Below are 16,999 nucleotides of genomic sequence, written 5' to 3' on the forward strand. Positions count from 1 at the left end.
CAAGAGGCCTACAGCCTGAAAGACATATCCCACACATTCTAGTCTCATGCAAAGAATCTCACATGTATTATGGGAGGGTTAACCCCTGCTCTTGCAGTCTAGCCAATGTGCTCTCAAGGCTTTCAGGATGCTAAGACTCAGCCAGTGGAGGCATAGACTAAAATGTCACCTTTTATATGCACAATTCTGTGGAGGCCAGCCAGTACACACCAAATTGTGTTCTTGAAGACCTTGCGGCATAGGATGTCCCAACACTCTTCCTTTTGTATTGATAGATGCCTTTTTGGATGGTGAAAGTAGTACTGTATCAGGACCCTGGATGCTGAAATACCTGGTGGCCTTTAGTTCCAGTTTCAAGAAGAATACCACCCACAACCATATCATCTATGTTGGGGGTTCAGTTCCTTTCTATTTGTATTGCCTTTTTTTGCATTTGCAAGGCCTCACAGCTGCGCACAGACTCATGCTGCTTGAGCTGACTGACTTGGGTTTTGAAGCAATTACGATTGAGGAGACCCATGGTACAGGGCCCAAGACCTTTTCAAAGATGTCTTCCTGCATAATTATTTTTTTTAAATTCTTGTTCGAACTGGTCCATTAGGTGGAACGGTACTCAGATTTTTTAAAGTTACTTGATGTATTGTTTAATCAATATGTGGGTCAATTCCAGAGCCAGTTCTACCCCTCACATGAAGCGGAGCAGTAGAGGGGGTCCCAATTCCTGCTCCCTTTTCCTTGTGTGCCAATCTGTATTATGTACAGAACAAGGTCCCAAGCCTTGCCTCTGTATATATATACTAAAAAATGATCATTGGATATTATAGATGCTGACCCGAAAGAGAGAAGTGAAACCAGCAAACCCCGGAAGGATCCCAAAGGGGCGAGGAAAAGCACATAAATCGTAAACTGTACAAATGAAGCTCTAGCGCCGCAGAGACCCAATCGCTCCAACCAAGAGTTTGGTGAGATGCGGACTGCAGCTAGACTGCATCACAGAGCAGCAGCACAGTAAATGGGTCCGCCGGTAATCCCATAATGAAAGACAATGCACTAGACCACCATGGACTTGAAAGGGAATGATTCCCCAAACTTATCCAAGTAGTCCAGTCAATGGGGCACTGAAAAAACATTGTCTTCCCAGCAGCTCCAAATCTTCCGGGGGTCGAGCCTACAGTAAGAACGGCTGGGGAGGGGAAGGAAGAAAACAGATTGGTTAGGGACAAATAGCTAATTCTCGCCAGCGGTGAGATATATAAGCAAGGGACAGAAAACGGTGAATCGGGTGAGTCCAGAGGAGGAGAAGGATGGCGACCAAGAGACCAGTAGCAGGAAGGAGCGGATTGTGAGGAAACATTTTGGAGTAAGGCGTTGGCATAGGAGTGGCAGTGGTTCTGCAGTGAGTATCTGTGTTTGTGAGCGTTAGGACAGTTTTTCTCAAATCCAACTAAGAGCTTAGTAAAACCATTCAACTGAGGCAGTACAAGACTCCACTCTTAGTATAAGGCTGTACCACCCGAGTTCATGGTAGCGTAGACCGAGCAGCCAGGCTTATTTTGGGAGGGAGAGGGGGCTGTAGAATCAGTACAAGTGAAATTGTAATACAAATGATCCAAAGAAACACAAACACTTTGTATTGTAAAAATAAAGGATTTATTTAAATACGGGTAGGTTCAGATAAATCTAGGGGCAAGTAACCACTAAAACATTATATGAAATCACAGTATAAAAACACAACGCTATACTTGAAAGTACACAGACCCAAGTATAGACCTTATTTGAAGTTCCTAATAGGGAAGTCAAAACCTTGTCATACACATTCAGTATAGGTCAAGCCTATTCTTGGGGAGTAAAAACCAATGGTTACTTTTACAATTAATTCAGTAATGCAAGGGAAGTAGACCCATCCAGTTGTATAATGATTCTCAGTACAAATCACAGTCAGTCAACTGGACAATATACTTTGGGTGAATAGTGGAACACTTACGCAAGGTGCAGAAAAAAACTACTTTTGTGATAACACACAGTTATACTAGGCGAGTAAAACCTAAGGATGTAATATTCAATTACAGGTGCTTTTGAAATCAGGGAACCCCAGATTGAGGTAAGCAGTACCTTGTAACTTATGTTTGGATGGAACACAGCTAACACAAGGTAAGTAAAACCACATACTTTTTTAACCTCACAATGAAGGGGAAAGTAAAACCCAATGTCACACAAGGGAAAAGTTCAACCCAAAGTCACACTTTATTGAATGACTCAAAGTTAGTCTAGTTAGGCAACAACCTAATGTAGACCTATTCTGGACAGGCTAGCAGCAAGTCAGGGGAAGCAAGACCCAGTTGGGGGACACTCATGCAATTATCCTCAAAGGACTAATCTGGTGATACCAACACTTTTCTTTTGGGAAGAGGCACAACCTAATCACAGGAGGGTAACATACCTTGACATCTACTTTCTATTAGACTGGCAAAACAGTTGCTAAGGAAAAAAAGATGTTAACCATACTTTTAAGAATAGTGCATCACACATTCAAGATGAGTAATAACTTTTTAAATTGTTCACTCTTGGAGTTACAGTTACCAACCAACTCCTTACAAGTAAGTTACTTTTAAGCACTTATGTTCCCTTGTTCTTAGAGCACGAGTGTTCTCAGTGGCAGAAGGGGGATCAGACTAGTGACCAACAGGCAGAGTCAGAATAGGTTCTTTAGTAGCAAAGGTCAGAGTTCCTTAGGAAAACTGGGCAAACAGGTGAGTACTTTACTTCTGAGTTAGAAGAGGGTCCAGGGGCTCAACATAAGACACCTTAGCAGGATTCTAGCATTGGGACTGGGAGCATTGGATGAGAGGCCTCCCCCATCACAGAAAACAACCCACAGCTACACAGAAATCCTAACAGGCTTAAGTTAAGTACATACCCAAGCCAACACAGTACCTCAGCATTGAAGAAGATTTTGCAGCAGGTGAACTTCAGGGTCTGCAGCCAAATACCCGGTCAGTGGATTCCCTGTCTTGGTGACTGTAAACGAGACCTCAGAAGGAACTTTGTAGCAGGGATCGATGAAGAAGGCTCTAGGCAAGGTTTCCCTCGTGGCTGAATGCGTTTCCGTGGATTTGGCACCTTTTCAAGGAGCACAGAAGAAGACAGAAAATCGCGGTTGAATTCTCATCCATCACTCTGGTGCCCTCACCAAGACCCCTGACTTTTCGAACTCGATTCATGTCTCTGGAGATCCACCAGGATGCCCACAAAGTTTCAGCGAAATTCGGAATTCAGAAGACCGTGTACCGCACAATGGCTCGAGGTCCCACGGTATTGGGGTATTGCAACAACGCAAGGTTGCAGCAACTTGTCGGATGGCTCAAAATGCAGGTCTTCTTGAGTCTAGTGGCTGTCACCATCCTCTGGGTCGGGGTCATCGTTTTCGGAGTCCCCAGGCCAATTGGAAGGAAGGGCTATAGCAGGCTCCGGGTACACAGCAGGCTCTCTGGTCGCTGGAAATCATCTGAGCCACGTTTCCTTCATCTTCCTCTTCGGTTTCGGGTCCAGTGGTCGACTTTTTCTTCTGCTCCCAGGTCCGCAGTATTTATCAGGAACTACAGCACAACCTCTGCATTCTCTCCCCGCATTTTACAAGAAGGGGAGGTCTGGTTGTCCAATCAGGACAGCCATCGCCCTACTGGGATTTGTCCTCATTCAAGCAAGGCGTAAGACAAAGGGCTGGGGAGTTTTGGACTCCTCCCCCACTTCCTGCTCTCACAGACAGACTGGAGCCTGGGCGGGGAGTCCAGGGGATTCCCCCTGAAGATAAAAATCACACAAAGGAATTTCCCGCCCTGGATGTCAGGGGAAGGAACAAGAAACGAGAAGAAACACTAAAATGGCAAAAAAAGAAGACCTGGGCCATTTTGGTAAAATGAGCACCCTTAGGTGCCTTTACTGAAGCTGTGAACACAGCCTGCGGTAAAGGTGCACCAAATTGATACAAGGTATCACTGCCACCAGCCACTGAAGGTAAGCTTGTCCCTGTAACATAATTGTTACAGTTTTAGTGTGAAAAGGGGATATATTACATCTCCCCAGCACTCCACATAAGGCGGGGTGTGCTGGTTTCACTTAACAAAATGCAAAAGGGAACCAAAGATCCTTTCTACCTTTGGGAACTGTAGTTCACCCAAGGTTTAGCAAAATAAAGATAAAAGGGGAGCCTCCAGGGCAACCAAGCAAAAACAGGCACTTATTGCCAATAAGTTGTTAAAGAGGATAACTTTAAAAAGACACTATGGAGAGTCTTAAAAATGACATTCATAAAAAGAGTTAGAGTATGTGAGTGTGGAAAAAGGTTCCCACTCACTGAGGTATTATGGAAAAATATCCCACTAATAAAGAAAAAAGTTCTGGGGTTGACCCAGGTCAGGAAGATTTACCAGTTCTGTGCAAATCTTACCCAACAGTGAGATGCATCTGTAGAGAGGATAATGTAAAGGTGTGTTATGTTATGGTCAGGACTTCTTAAAGTGCGACAGGGAACCGAGGGTAGCTTGGCGCTGTGAATTTATTTTCAGAGAGTCAAGAGAAACAAGCAAGAGACACAGGACCAGGTAAAGAAATGAAAAACCCAGGCTTAGCTAAAAGAAAGATGCATCTAAAGTGCCCTTCGAAAGGCCAGATGATCAATAGTAGCGCACAGATGCAGAGGAAGGAGATTCCATAAGGTTGGAGCAACGACCGAAAAACCTCTCCCCCAAAAGTAGCTCTGGAAAAGCGGGTGACCGTCAACAAAAGCCGATTTGTACAGTGCAAATTCCGTGATGGGGCATACTTAACAAGATTTTGGTGCAAGTAGAGAGATAGAGCCATAGTAGGCCTGCTGGACAAGACACAAAGCCTTGCATGTTATTCTTGCTGCGACTGGCAGCCACTGGAGTCTCTACAGTACTGAGTGGCATGTGCAAACTTTGGAAGACCAACAACCGGAAAGGCAGCAGAGTTTTGCACCACATGCAACTGCTGTATGAGAAATGTAGGCTGCCCTGGCAGCGTGGCGTTGCAGTAATCCAAAGTGCCGGAGATGGATGCTGAAACAACCAGGCTTCCTGACTCTCTAGGGATAAATGGACAAATCTTTCGCAGCATTCTAAGTTTACTATGCCCTGAGCCCTGAGCTACATCTAGTCTTAACCTGAGAAGAGGCAGAGAGAGATGCTGCAGGTTGAACTCCCAGGTTTTTCACTAGCTCAACCGGGGCAGGAAGAGGGCCGAATGACGAGGGCCAAAAGTAATTGGTTTACAGGGCAGCTGGAAAACAGTCAAGAACCATAACTTTGTTGTTTTCAACATTTAATTTTAACCAGTTGGCGTTCATCCACCTGCCAATGTCCACAAAACAATTTGTTGTCAAGTTGTCATCACACCCTGGATCCTGATCTGATTCTCAAAATTGACTGGGTGTCATTAGCATAAGTGCAAAAATGGAACCCATGAGAATGAATCCGTTTCGCCAATGGGAACACATGTCTGTTAAATAGCAGAGGCTAAATTGCTGATCCCTGTGGGCCTACACAAGTCGAGGCAGAGGGGGCAGACAGGAAAGGAAGAATAGAAAGCCCCTATGTCGGATCAGCCAAAAAAAGATTGAAACCACTCCCCTGATCCCATTTTCTGCCAGGCGCTGACACAAGATAGCATGATCAATGGTGTCAAACTCTGCAGGAAGATCTAAGAAAATAAGCACCCCCACTCCTCCCTGATCTAAAATCATAGTAATGTCATGGAGGATTGAAGCCAGCAGTGACTCTGTTCCCATCGCAGGGCAGATGGCAGAATGAAAGGTATCAAGAATATCAGATGCCTTAAGAACATTTAAAAAGTGTGAATGAAAGAAGACCGGTACATGGTGTAAGGAGGGCGACTGTAGTAGTGTGTGAGGAGTGGTAGAGTTGGAGGAGCAGTAGAGTGGGAGGAGGAGAAGTGGTAGTGTGGGAGCAGTGGGTGCAATAGTGTGAGAGCAGGAGGAGCAATAGTGTGGAAGGAGGAGTAGTGGGAGGAGTGAGAAAAGATCAAAGGGTGTAGGCGAGAGAGACAAGGAGTAAAACTTTGCAGGGACAGCAAGTAGGAGGAGCAGCAGGCAGAGTAGAAGGGTGAGAAAAAGGTGGCCGTGAGTGAAACCGGGTAAATCTTACAGAGTAACTACAAGGCAGAACCCCATTTTCCCATTAGAACACTAACCTGCGTTGAGAGTAGGGAACGTTAGGGAGTTGGTGTGCCTCCTTTTAGGGCTAACCTCACAAGTCAAGGTCTGCTATTAGACAGAAGGGGACAAAAATCAGATAGTGACGCCTGCATTAGGGAGGAGGTTTGTGAGAAGTCGAGTGGGACATCCATAGGCCCCACAAATAGTATGACAAAGACCCTTGAACTGTCCATGAGACGCAGAGAGGGCTATCTCTAACAGTGGTCATATGAGCTACATCTGCAAAGGGCCAACCCCTTGAAATAGTTTGTATCTGCGGACCAGAATGACCATCATCATCTATGTACACATTACAAATGCCAAATCTACTACTTAGAGGGCGCCCTTGCTGCCTCACACCCAAGCAGAGTGTCCTCACTTATCTTGGTGATGTAAAGTCTGTTGTCCATGGCAAATGTTATTCCTTCAAGGGAAATGTTCTTGGAATCTCCAAACATATGTATCCTTACTTTAGTGGGCAACAGTTTGCATTGCAGACTAAAATAGGAGTGGCCATAACATGTACTGAAGCACCTGTATCCATCAGTACGGCCAGGTTCCTTCCTTGAATGCCCACTGTGCTTTGCGGTTGTGTTTTGCACAGCCATCCTGCACCTAAAACAGCGGAAACGAAGAGCACTTCTACTTGGTCTTCGATCTCAGTAATTTCTGGAGACATCTCAAGCTGTGCATCCTGTGTGCTCTCCTTTGCAGAGTTGGGCCTGAATCTGGGCCATTGCAGTGGGAAATAGGCTCAGTATAACTTGTGAAATAATTGGGCTTCTTACACCTTCCATAAGCCTGACCCTTCACCGGACTGTTCCCCAAATGAGGCAATGTGCTTCAGAAATAGTGGTAGGAACATGATTATTGTGTTTGTGACTCAGACTTCAGAGCTCAGTCACAGGCCCTTGGCTGGGGTCCATTGATGGCACAAACATCCTTCACACTTCATGGATTGTAGCGTCTGGTCTATGCAGGCTGCTATTTCCATGGGCATGTCACAGTCCTAGAATTTTCGTCAAAAGAAATTCCTTGGCTCACAGGGATTTTTTTGGCAGTTTAACAGAGTAAAAGTTTGGCATCACATGTATTCTTCCTCCTCTTCATTGGAGTGTGCACATGAATCTTAGCCATGGCTGCTGGGCATGAAACACATGTGTTTCATCTGCCCTTTGTTTCACATCCCTCAAGAGGAAATGTTCATAGACTTGGTTGACCATAGGACTAAAGTAATTTAGCAAGGCTCATTCTGTTGCTTGGTATGACCCACCCGCTGGGAACAGTGTGTTGTAAACGTTTTGCACTGTCGTGCTACCCATACATAAAAGTGTGGAGTATTTTATACATCATCATTATCCCTTGTGGCTGTAAAGTAAATCTCTAATCTCTTCACCCATATAATTCCTCACAGGCCATGTCGGGACGTCACAACCATCACAAACTCATACATTGGAGATATGCCTGCCTAGGACAAGTCGCATGTCTGTCAGCCATTCCCATTTCATCTTCCATCTTGATCCTGCTTTCTGAGGGTGTTTAACACTAAGTGGAGGACCCCAGCAGCAGGACTTGCAGGTGGCTAGAGGTGGGCTAACCTTCATAGACACTCACTCATGGAATCAGCCCACTAAAGTGCACCAGAAGGAGTAGTGAACAAAATAAGGAACCAGACAAACTGCTGGTGGCATACACACTACCCACTCTGATAGGAGCTGCAAACCTTGGGGCACCCACCTTCACCAGAGGTGTAGCAACCATCCAATACTCCACCAGATATTGCAACATCTGTGGAATATAACTGTCTGGTGCCACCAGAACCAAATCTGTACAGGCTGCAAGGCAAAGTATTGCGTCTAAGTATATGGGCCTTTAACGCTCAGCCCAGGTGCAGTGGCAATGGAGGCGTGTAGTCTACGCCCAGCTTGTTTGCCTGTTATATATTGGGCGGCCCCGGTATATAGCGGGGAACAGAGGATGGTCTAGAACATAAAGGCAAACAGACATGCTGGTGTGCATGTGTCACCGGAAAATGCAGCGCCTTCGCACCAGCTGGTTAATGTATTATTCCAGTGTGGTGACGCGTTTCTCATCATCACGCTCTACTTCATTGTGTGACATCAACTACATCATTACGCATTCAAAAGTGCAATTTTATATTGAGTATTACAATGGAATGGGTTGAGCCTCTGTGTATGAAATCTAAATGTTGCTATAAGGTTTGAGGCATATGGAAATCAGGACTAGAATATACCTATAAATGTACAATTCGGTAGAAGCGAGAAGGAAGGATTAGAAAACTGGCCTTCCGATTTCACAGTCAATAATGTACTGATTCAGACACTTGCAATGTTTGAGGGAATGTGTTTTTCAATTTGAGGGCACCAAGTAGGTGCCACCTCAATGAAAAAGTATTGGTCACAAGAATGCCATCCCAAGAAAGAGTTCATGGCCATGTTCAAGATTCCTGTATGCATCACACAAACAGTCTTTAGGCTCAGGTCATTGAACAGTTTCAAATGAACTGACAAGTTTGAGTGAGGTGGCTAGTGGAAAAGAAGTTGGAGCAGAACCAAATTAGTGGATGCAAGTTATATATAAGGGAAACATAAAAAAGACAAGAAACGCAAGCCCAAAGCGCTGGTGTTGCGGCTCTGCCCATCAGTTCCAGAACTGGACCTAGGAGAAGGAGAGTAGGTAAAATCTACCGAGAACTGGCTTGTTGTCAAGTGAAAAGCAGCATGAACATTAAGGCCAGCAGAAGGTCTCAAAAGGAAAACGAACCTTCCCTGGAGAGACAGGAGAGGTGACACAACTGCACTATAGGGGGAACATGGGCAATGCACAGGCTACTTCGAGGTTAGATCGGGAGTGCGCCAAGGCTGTGCCTTGGCCCCAGTTTTGTTTACTTTGTATATCAATTGCCTGTACAGGGTGTTGGTGGACTAAGGCAGATTATCCCCAAGTAGGTACGAAAGCCCTCCCGGTATTGGCGTACGCTGACGACACGGTTTTAATTGCCCGCACCCTGAAAGCCCTTCAGCAGCTAAAAGATGCCTATACTGATTTTATGTCTAACCTGAAGTTAACAATTAACACTAGCAAATCAGCAGTGAGGGCATGCAGTCATGGGAGGGGTAATAAGTAAAAAATGTCCAACATGGTAAGCAATAGTGCTATCATTCAACAGGGGTCAAAATTTGATTATTTAGGCATATGCTTTTCTGAAAACTGGCTGGGGTTGGCCCATGTGCAGAAACAAAGCATGAGAATGAAACGGACAGTGCGGGGACATCTCTCGTTTTAGGAGCATGCGTCATGGCCGACCACTCAATTTAATATTAGAAGTGTACCAAGTACAAGCCAAAGTAGCAACTAATTATGGGGCAGCATTGAGATTTATCAGAGGGTCTGACAGCATGGACAGGTTCGGGATAAACCTCATGCAGTACAGAAGCCTGCAGAGGAAACGCTTCGCCTTGGAATCGTTCAAGGACCTGGGTCAGATGGGTGTCACACATTTTCTTGGGATCCTCCAAGAGGCCTACAGCCTAAAAGACATATCCCACACATTCTAGTCTCATGCAGAGAATCTCACATGTCTTATGGGAGGGTTAACCCCTGCTCTTGCAGCCTAGCCAATGTGCTCTGAAGGCTTTCAAGATGCTAAGACTCAGCCAGTGGAGGCATAGACTAAAATGTCACCCTGAAAAAGTAGCCTCCATTGAGGTAATCGAGAATAACATTTTGAAAGAATTATTGGGGCTCCCTAGTTTCACCCCCAACTAGGCTGTACACAGAACTAGGCATATCCCATATAGGGGATGAATGGTATGAGGCGCCACTTATGCACTGGCTTGGTATATGGTCAATTCCAAAAGCCATTGTGTCACACAATATCATCAAAAGTTTATTATTAGGTTCCTCCTGGCACAAAGTACCATGGCTGAATTTTATCTCGGTCCGCCTGAAACAGCTGAATGCTCCTAGTTTACAGAGTCCAGATGAACTGTTAATTTTAACTGAGTGCCACATGATAAATATGATATGGCATTTGTAACGCGCCTATACTCAAGTGTTTCAAGGCGTGACGAGGCAAGGAAGGGGGAACAGAGGGAGGACAGAGACAACGATCTTACTAGGGCAAGTGACATTGAGATCACGCAAGTGCGGGGGCGGGGAAAAGTGCCAGGGGAAAGCGCAGTGCTGTACATCGGTAAGCGCAGACAGCAACTGTCCAAAAGTGCAGGTAGGGGGACTGTAGGGTTCCAAACACAGACGCAAGTGCAAGGGTTTCCGCGAGGCACTGCGGGTGTGCAACTGGGTGGACAGGGACCTGGGCCCTAAATCAGAGGGTAGCCAGGTGACCAGTGCAGTATCAGACAGGAAATCAGCAGGAGAGTAAGAGAGAAGGCAGAAGGAAAGAGGAAGGTCTTGAGGTGCTTCTGGAACCGGAGATGGTTCTCCTCAAGTTTCAGAGAGGCAGGGAGGCTGTTCCAGAGGGAGGCCCCAGCCGAAGAAAGATCTTGCACCAACTCGTTGCTTGGAGAAGCGACTGACCCTGAGCGAGTTGGAGGTGGAGGAGCGAAGAGCTTGAGTAGGAAGGTATTTAAAAAGAGTTGGAGGTATTGAGGACCCAGGACCCAGAAGGCCTTGTGGACAATGCAGAGGGTCTTGAACTTAATCCTTGCAAACACTGGGAGCCAATGCAGAGATTTCAGTGCTGGAGAGGTACGATCCCTGGGCTTGAGGCCAAGGACAAATCTTGCAGTCCTGTACTGGATGAGTGAGTTGCAGAGGGCAGAGAGTAGAAGCAGACAGATTTAGAAAGAAGCTGTTGCAGTAGTCCAGCCTAGAGAACTAGAGCTCTTGAGACAGTGAGCTTCTGGGGGAAGGAGAGGAAAGGAAGAAGACCTATGAGGAGGTGCAATTGGTAGTCTGAGACGTCAGAGATGTGAGAAGAAAAGGAGTGTGTGGAGGCGAAGATGACTCCAAGGTTCTTAGCCTCATAGGTGGGAGCAGGAAGAGGGCCAAGGGAGGCCGGCCAGAGAGTGACAGGAAAGGTGGGTGCAGGTGTACCGATGAGGACAATCTGTGTCTTACTGGCATTAAGGCAGAGATTGTTTACAGCACACCACTGCTGGATAGCAGACAGACGATGAGAAGGAGAAGAGGTGGCAGAGGGGAGCCTGAAAACGTCATCTGTATAGCACTGAAAGTTGGAGCAGAGCGCGGCAATGCCGGGGACGAGAGGTTCAAGGTATTGGTTTAACAGCCAGAGAGAGAGGCTAGACCCCTGGGGAACACCACAGGTAGAGCGTGAGAAAGAGGAACATACACAAGAGGGCCTTTCGTTTATTAATTTTAACAAAACGTGAATCAACCAGGTTCTCCCTTGCTTCGAACAGGAAACAGGCGCTACTCGCGCACCCAGAAGTAATTCAGCCTTATCTCCTAGAAAGCAACACATTTACAGATCTCTGGGCATTGACCAGGGTCCGTTTTAATCTCCTGTGGCTGAGAGAAAACACAAGGAACTGGCTGGGCCATGAGCAGTCTGTGGTCTGCCCCTGCTGCAATGCTGTAAAATAGGACCTGCTCCACTTTGTCTTGTTCTGCCCCTTTTATGAGGATATAAGGAAAAGGACAATTACCCCACTGCTTAGAGAAGCCAATTTTAATCAATGCCACTGCTTTTAAACTTCGTGAGATTTGATTCAGCCACTGCTTTACATTTTAGCTGGACATCTGAGCTAGCCACAATTTTAAATTTTAGCTGTACATTAGAATATAGGCAAAGTGTGTTGAACAAGTGTGCAGTCCGGAAACTAAATATATGGGATGCATTACTCACCGTAATCGTATTTCTGATGCTTGTATCTGCTTAGATTCACATGCTGTGCATAGGCCGACATCTAGTGGAAGCTGCGGAGTATTACAGTTTGTTTTTCGAATCTCGAAAATGGGCGTCGACACAGGGCGTTCCAGTAATACTATCCCTAGTGTGACGTCCACTGTACCCAAGATCCCTCACGCGTCTAGGATCCTCAGATTGTATTTTTTCTGACATGAGGTAGCATGAGGAGTAGCGTGAGTACAGATAATCCAAGCAGATAGACAGAAAGGCAAGACTACAAGCAATCATGCGCCTTCTCTCGGAGGGGAGGGTCGCATGTGAATCTAAGCAGATACAAGCATCAGAAATACGATTACAGTGAGTAATGTATCCCTTCTGAGGCTTGTGGAATCTGCTTACATCACATGCTGTGCATAGATTAGCGAGCAGTACCAGAAGAAGGAGGTGGGATGTGAGAAGGGTCATGAGCAAATAAGTGTCTTAGAAACGCTTGTCCCACTTGTGTATCTGCCTTGGAATGGGTGTCAATGCAGTAATGCGGAGTAAAAGTGTGAATAGAGCTCCAGGTAGCTGCTTTGCAAATGGTGTCAAGGGGTACATTTGCAATGAAAGCCAGAGTGTCCCCAATGCCTCTAGTAGAGTGGGCCCTTGGCGTAAAAGGCAGAGTCTTTTCAGAGAGTGAGTAACACAGCTGGATACAGTTAATAATCCACTTCGAGATGGCACCTTTAGAGACGCGATCCCCCTCTCTGCCTGTAGCTACGGAGACAAACAGTTGATCTGTTTTCCTTAGCGGTCTGGTTTTATTTACATAGTAGAGGACCACCCTACACACATCTAGGGTGTGTAGTTTCACCTCAGCCGAGCTTTGCGGGTTCTGGAAGAAAGCCGGAAGCTCGATGGACTGGTTTACATGGAATTTTGATATAAATTTAGGTGAGAACCTAGGGTGTGTGCGTAAAACCAGTTTGTCTTTATGGATAGCAAAGAAGGGATCCTGCACAGAGCCTGAATTTCACTGATCCTTCTTATAGAAGTAATAGCTACTAAGAAGTCAGGTGTTTGAGACTGCTTTTATGCATGGGTTCGAAAGGGGGGCCCATGAGCTTGGCTAGCACCACATTAAGGTCCCACCCTGGTGGTGGGTTTGAAATAGGAGGGTGAAGTCTCTTTACTCCTTCCATGAAAGCTTTAACTACTGGTACTTTCCACCACGAAACCTTGCTATGGGAAGTGGTGTAGGCCGAGAGGGCTGCCAGGTGTACTTTCAGTGAGTTAAAAACCAATCCTGCATCTAGCATGTGGAGCATGTATGTAACAATAGTGGAAGGAGTGCAATCAACTGGGTTGATTTGTCTACTCTGGCACCAGATAACGAACCTCTTCCACTTGTCAAAGTAACAGTGCCTTGTGTTTGGTTTCCTAGATTCCTTTAGGATGTCCATACACCTTTGTGGCAAATTGAGGTGTCCAAACTCTATGACCTCAGGAGCCATGCTGCCAGGTTCATTGAGTTGGGTTGCTGGTGCACTGTTTGACCTTGGTGCTGGGACAGTAGGTTGTACCAGGCTGGAAGTTTGATGGGCTCGCACACCGCCATCCTGCATAGGTGTGGGAACCACGGTTGTCTTGCCCACATGGGAGCAACTAGGACGAGCGTCATTGATTCCCTGTTCATCTTGTTCACCACTTTCCTGATGAGGAGTTGATAGAAAAGCGTACGCAAACATCCCTGACCAGTTCATCCACAGGGCGTTCCCCTGGGAGTCTGGTTGGGGGAACCTGGATGCAAATCCTGGGCATTGTCTGTTTTCGCTTGTGGCGAATAAATCTATAGTGGGGAAACCCCACTGAGAGAAGAGATCTTCTACGACCTCTCTGTGAAGAACCCATTTGTGTTCCTCTAGGAGGGAGTCTCTGCTCAGAGCATCCGCTAGGGAATTGAGCTCCCCTGGAACATGTTTTGATGACAGGAAGATGTTCCGTCTGAGTGCCCATATCCAGATTTTCTGGGCAAGCTTGGACAGATTGGCGAGCGAGTCCCTCCTTGCTTGTTCAGGTAGAACATGGCTGTAATGCTGTCCGTCCGGATTTGCACTGACAGGTTTAGTAGGTGGGGCTCGAACGCCCGAAGCGCTCTGAATACTGCCAGAAGCTCTAGCAGGTTGATGTGGTTTTTAGCCCACTGAGTGAGACCAGAGACCCTGAGCTGTGTGGTGGAGATGGTGAGCTCCCCACCCAGTCAGACATGCATCTGTAGTGACTACTGCCTGTACTTCGGGATCGTAAAAGGGTTTCCCCTGTGCGAGATTTTCCCTTGTCCACCAGTGAAGGCTTTGTACCAGTGTTGGCGAAACGACCACTAGATCGTCCCACTGACCACTTGCCTGAGACCACTGTTTCGCCAACCATTCCTGCATGGGACGCATGCGCAGGCGCGCGTGGGTGACCAGGTAAATGCATGACGCCATCATGCCCAGTAAACGCATTGCTTTGCTTACCGTTATTTGTTGACCGGACTAATAATGCAGAATTTGCAGTAGTATATTCCGAATTCTTTCTTCTGAAGGAAAGGTCAACCCTTCCTGGGTATCCAGGATTGCTCCTAGGAATTGTTTTGAGGTGCTTGGCACCAGGCTTGACTTCTTCTCGTTGATTGAGAAGCCTAACTCGTGGAGGAGGTCGATAGTCCTTTGAATGTTTGTCCTGCAAATTCCTAGTGTTTCCCCCGTTATGAGCCAGTAGTCCAGATAAGGGTACACTGGGATTGCCACCCTGCGTAGGTGTGCAGCCGCCACCGCCAGTACCTTGGTGAATACCCTTGGTGCTGAAGCTATCCCGAAAGGCAGTACCTTGAATTGGTAGTGGCGACTGTCCACCTTGAAGCGCAAGTACTTTCTGTGCGCTGGGAACATGGAAACATGAAAATAAGCATCTTTCATATCCAAGGTTGCCATGTAATCCCCCTTTTTTAGGAGGGGGATTACCTCTTGTAGCTTGGTCATACGAAATTTTTGGGGCTTGACATACCTGTTGGCAGGCCGTAAATCCAATACTGGGCGCATTGTCAAGTCTTTCTTTGGCACAAGGAAGTAAGTTGAATAAATACCCTTGTTTACCTGGTGTCCCGGGACGAGTTCTATCGTGTCCTTTTGTAGTAGAATGGCGATATCCTCGAGGAGAATCTTCTGATGTTCTAAGGAGTGTACTCTTTGTCGTGGAGGATGGTTCCGGGGACGCTGCAGTAGCTCTATACAATATCCTGTGGATACTGTTGACAGCACCCATCTGTCTGATGTGATCCCTTCCCAAGCCTGAGTGAAGTTTGAAATGCGTCCCCCTACTGGAGTTGCGTGAGAAGGGACCCTGAACTGAGCGTCACTGCTTTGGTGGAGGCGTGCCGCCTCCCTTGCTGGGGCTGCCTCTGCCTTTACCACAACCTCTCCTATTACCTCTGCCGTAACCCTGGGTAGACTGTTGGTTGTTGTTCCACTGTGTACCCTGCCCCTGGGAATAGTTAGATCCTCTCTGTGAATTTTGGCCGCGTGGGCGACGAAAATTGCTATTCCCTCTCTGGTTAGGGGGCTTATTGGTTAACTGGCCAAGGGATTTGTGTGTCTCGTATTCGTCCTTGGCATTTTTCAGTGCGTCTTCGACCGCCTTACCAAACAACAGATCGGTTTCCACCGGTTTGTCTAACAATGATGCCTGTGTTTCTGCCTTAAAACCAGACTGCCGTAACCACGCATGTCTCTTGATAACAGTACCTTCTGCTATCAATCTGCCTGCGTTGTCCGCGGCATCGAAGGTTGCTTTCAAAATGCAACCAGACACGGCTCTACCCTCTACGGAAATCCGAGCTAATTGGCCCTTTAACGGTTCAGGAGCAGAGGCTATGAGAGCCACAACTTCTTCCCACTGATGGCAGTTGTAGCTGGCCAACAGGGTGGTGGAGTTAGCAATCCTTGCTTGATAGGCGGACGTTGAGGCTACCTTCCTGCCGAAACCATATAGTTTTTTGCTCTCCTTGTCGGGAGGAGCTTCTTTCGAAGACAAGGGTGTCCCAGCCCTCTTACGAGTGTTGGTGACAACTAGGGAGTCTGGCTTCAGATGTCCTCTTATATAGAGAGGGTCAGAATGTGCCGCCCGGAAAAGTTTTTCAACCCTGGGATTGACTGCTCTGGTGAGGTTTGGGTTCACCTCGGACGGAGCTATTCTCCGCTGAATGGATTTAAGGATAGGGATGGTCTGGGCAACAGGCCTCCTTTCTCCCACTAACTCCCTTTCCTCCTGTACACCGTGGGTATCAATGTAGAAATGTTCTGCTGCGCGAGCGAGAACCTCATTTAGGAGGGGTTGGTTATCGACCGGGGAGTCGGTAACCGGGGCTTCGTTCTCTACCGGGGAATCTACTCTGTATGTTTCCGGGTCATCCTCTCCTTCTTCCTGGTCCTCATCATCCCCATAGTAGCCCGTCCCGGTTTGCTCTTCTATCATACCAAATTCTTGGTTTTCACAAAAGGAAGCCTCTCCTTGATACCGTGAGTATGGAGTTGCGTAAGGTTGTACCTCGAAGGGTTCAGACCTCATCTGGGTTTCAAACCGGGCCTTCTTACTCGGGGGGATAGGATCAGTAGAGCCTGAGGGTGTGGCCCCTTGTGGATCATACGAGAGGAAATGTTCTGGATTTTTATCATAAAAATCAGCCAAAGAAGACATTCTTGACATGACCCTATCTATGTCTTCACTGGACCATTTTTTGGAACTGGGAATGACTCTCTCAGCAAGTCTATGGGATTTATCTTGAGTAGCTTTGCTGGTTGTGGACCTATCAGCAGACCTTGGCTTGTCTGTCTGCTTAGGGGGGGTGGAGTGTTTCACAGGTGTGGAAGAATGTACAGGTAGTTTCT

The 16,999-nt window shown here is 46.8% G+C and overlaps 1 protein-coding gene across 2 annotated transcripts in view; it reads right to left on the reverse strand.

Moving 5' to 3' along the window:
• Positions 1–16,999, reverse strand: part of OXSR1 (oxidative stress responsive kinase 1) — a 1,686,100-nt gene that overhangs the window by 438,847 nt on the left and 1,230,254 nt on the right. The gene's annotated exons all lie outside the window — the stretch shown is intronic.

Source organism: Ambystoma mexicanum, chromosome 2q (assembly GCF_040938575.1).
Source record: "Ambystoma mexicanum isolate Mex_15411 chromosome 2q, UKY_AmexF1_1, whole genome shotgun sequence".
Taxonomy (NCBI): Eukaryota; Metazoa; Chordata; class Amphibia; order Caudata; family Ambystomatidae; genus Ambystoma; species Ambystoma mexicanum.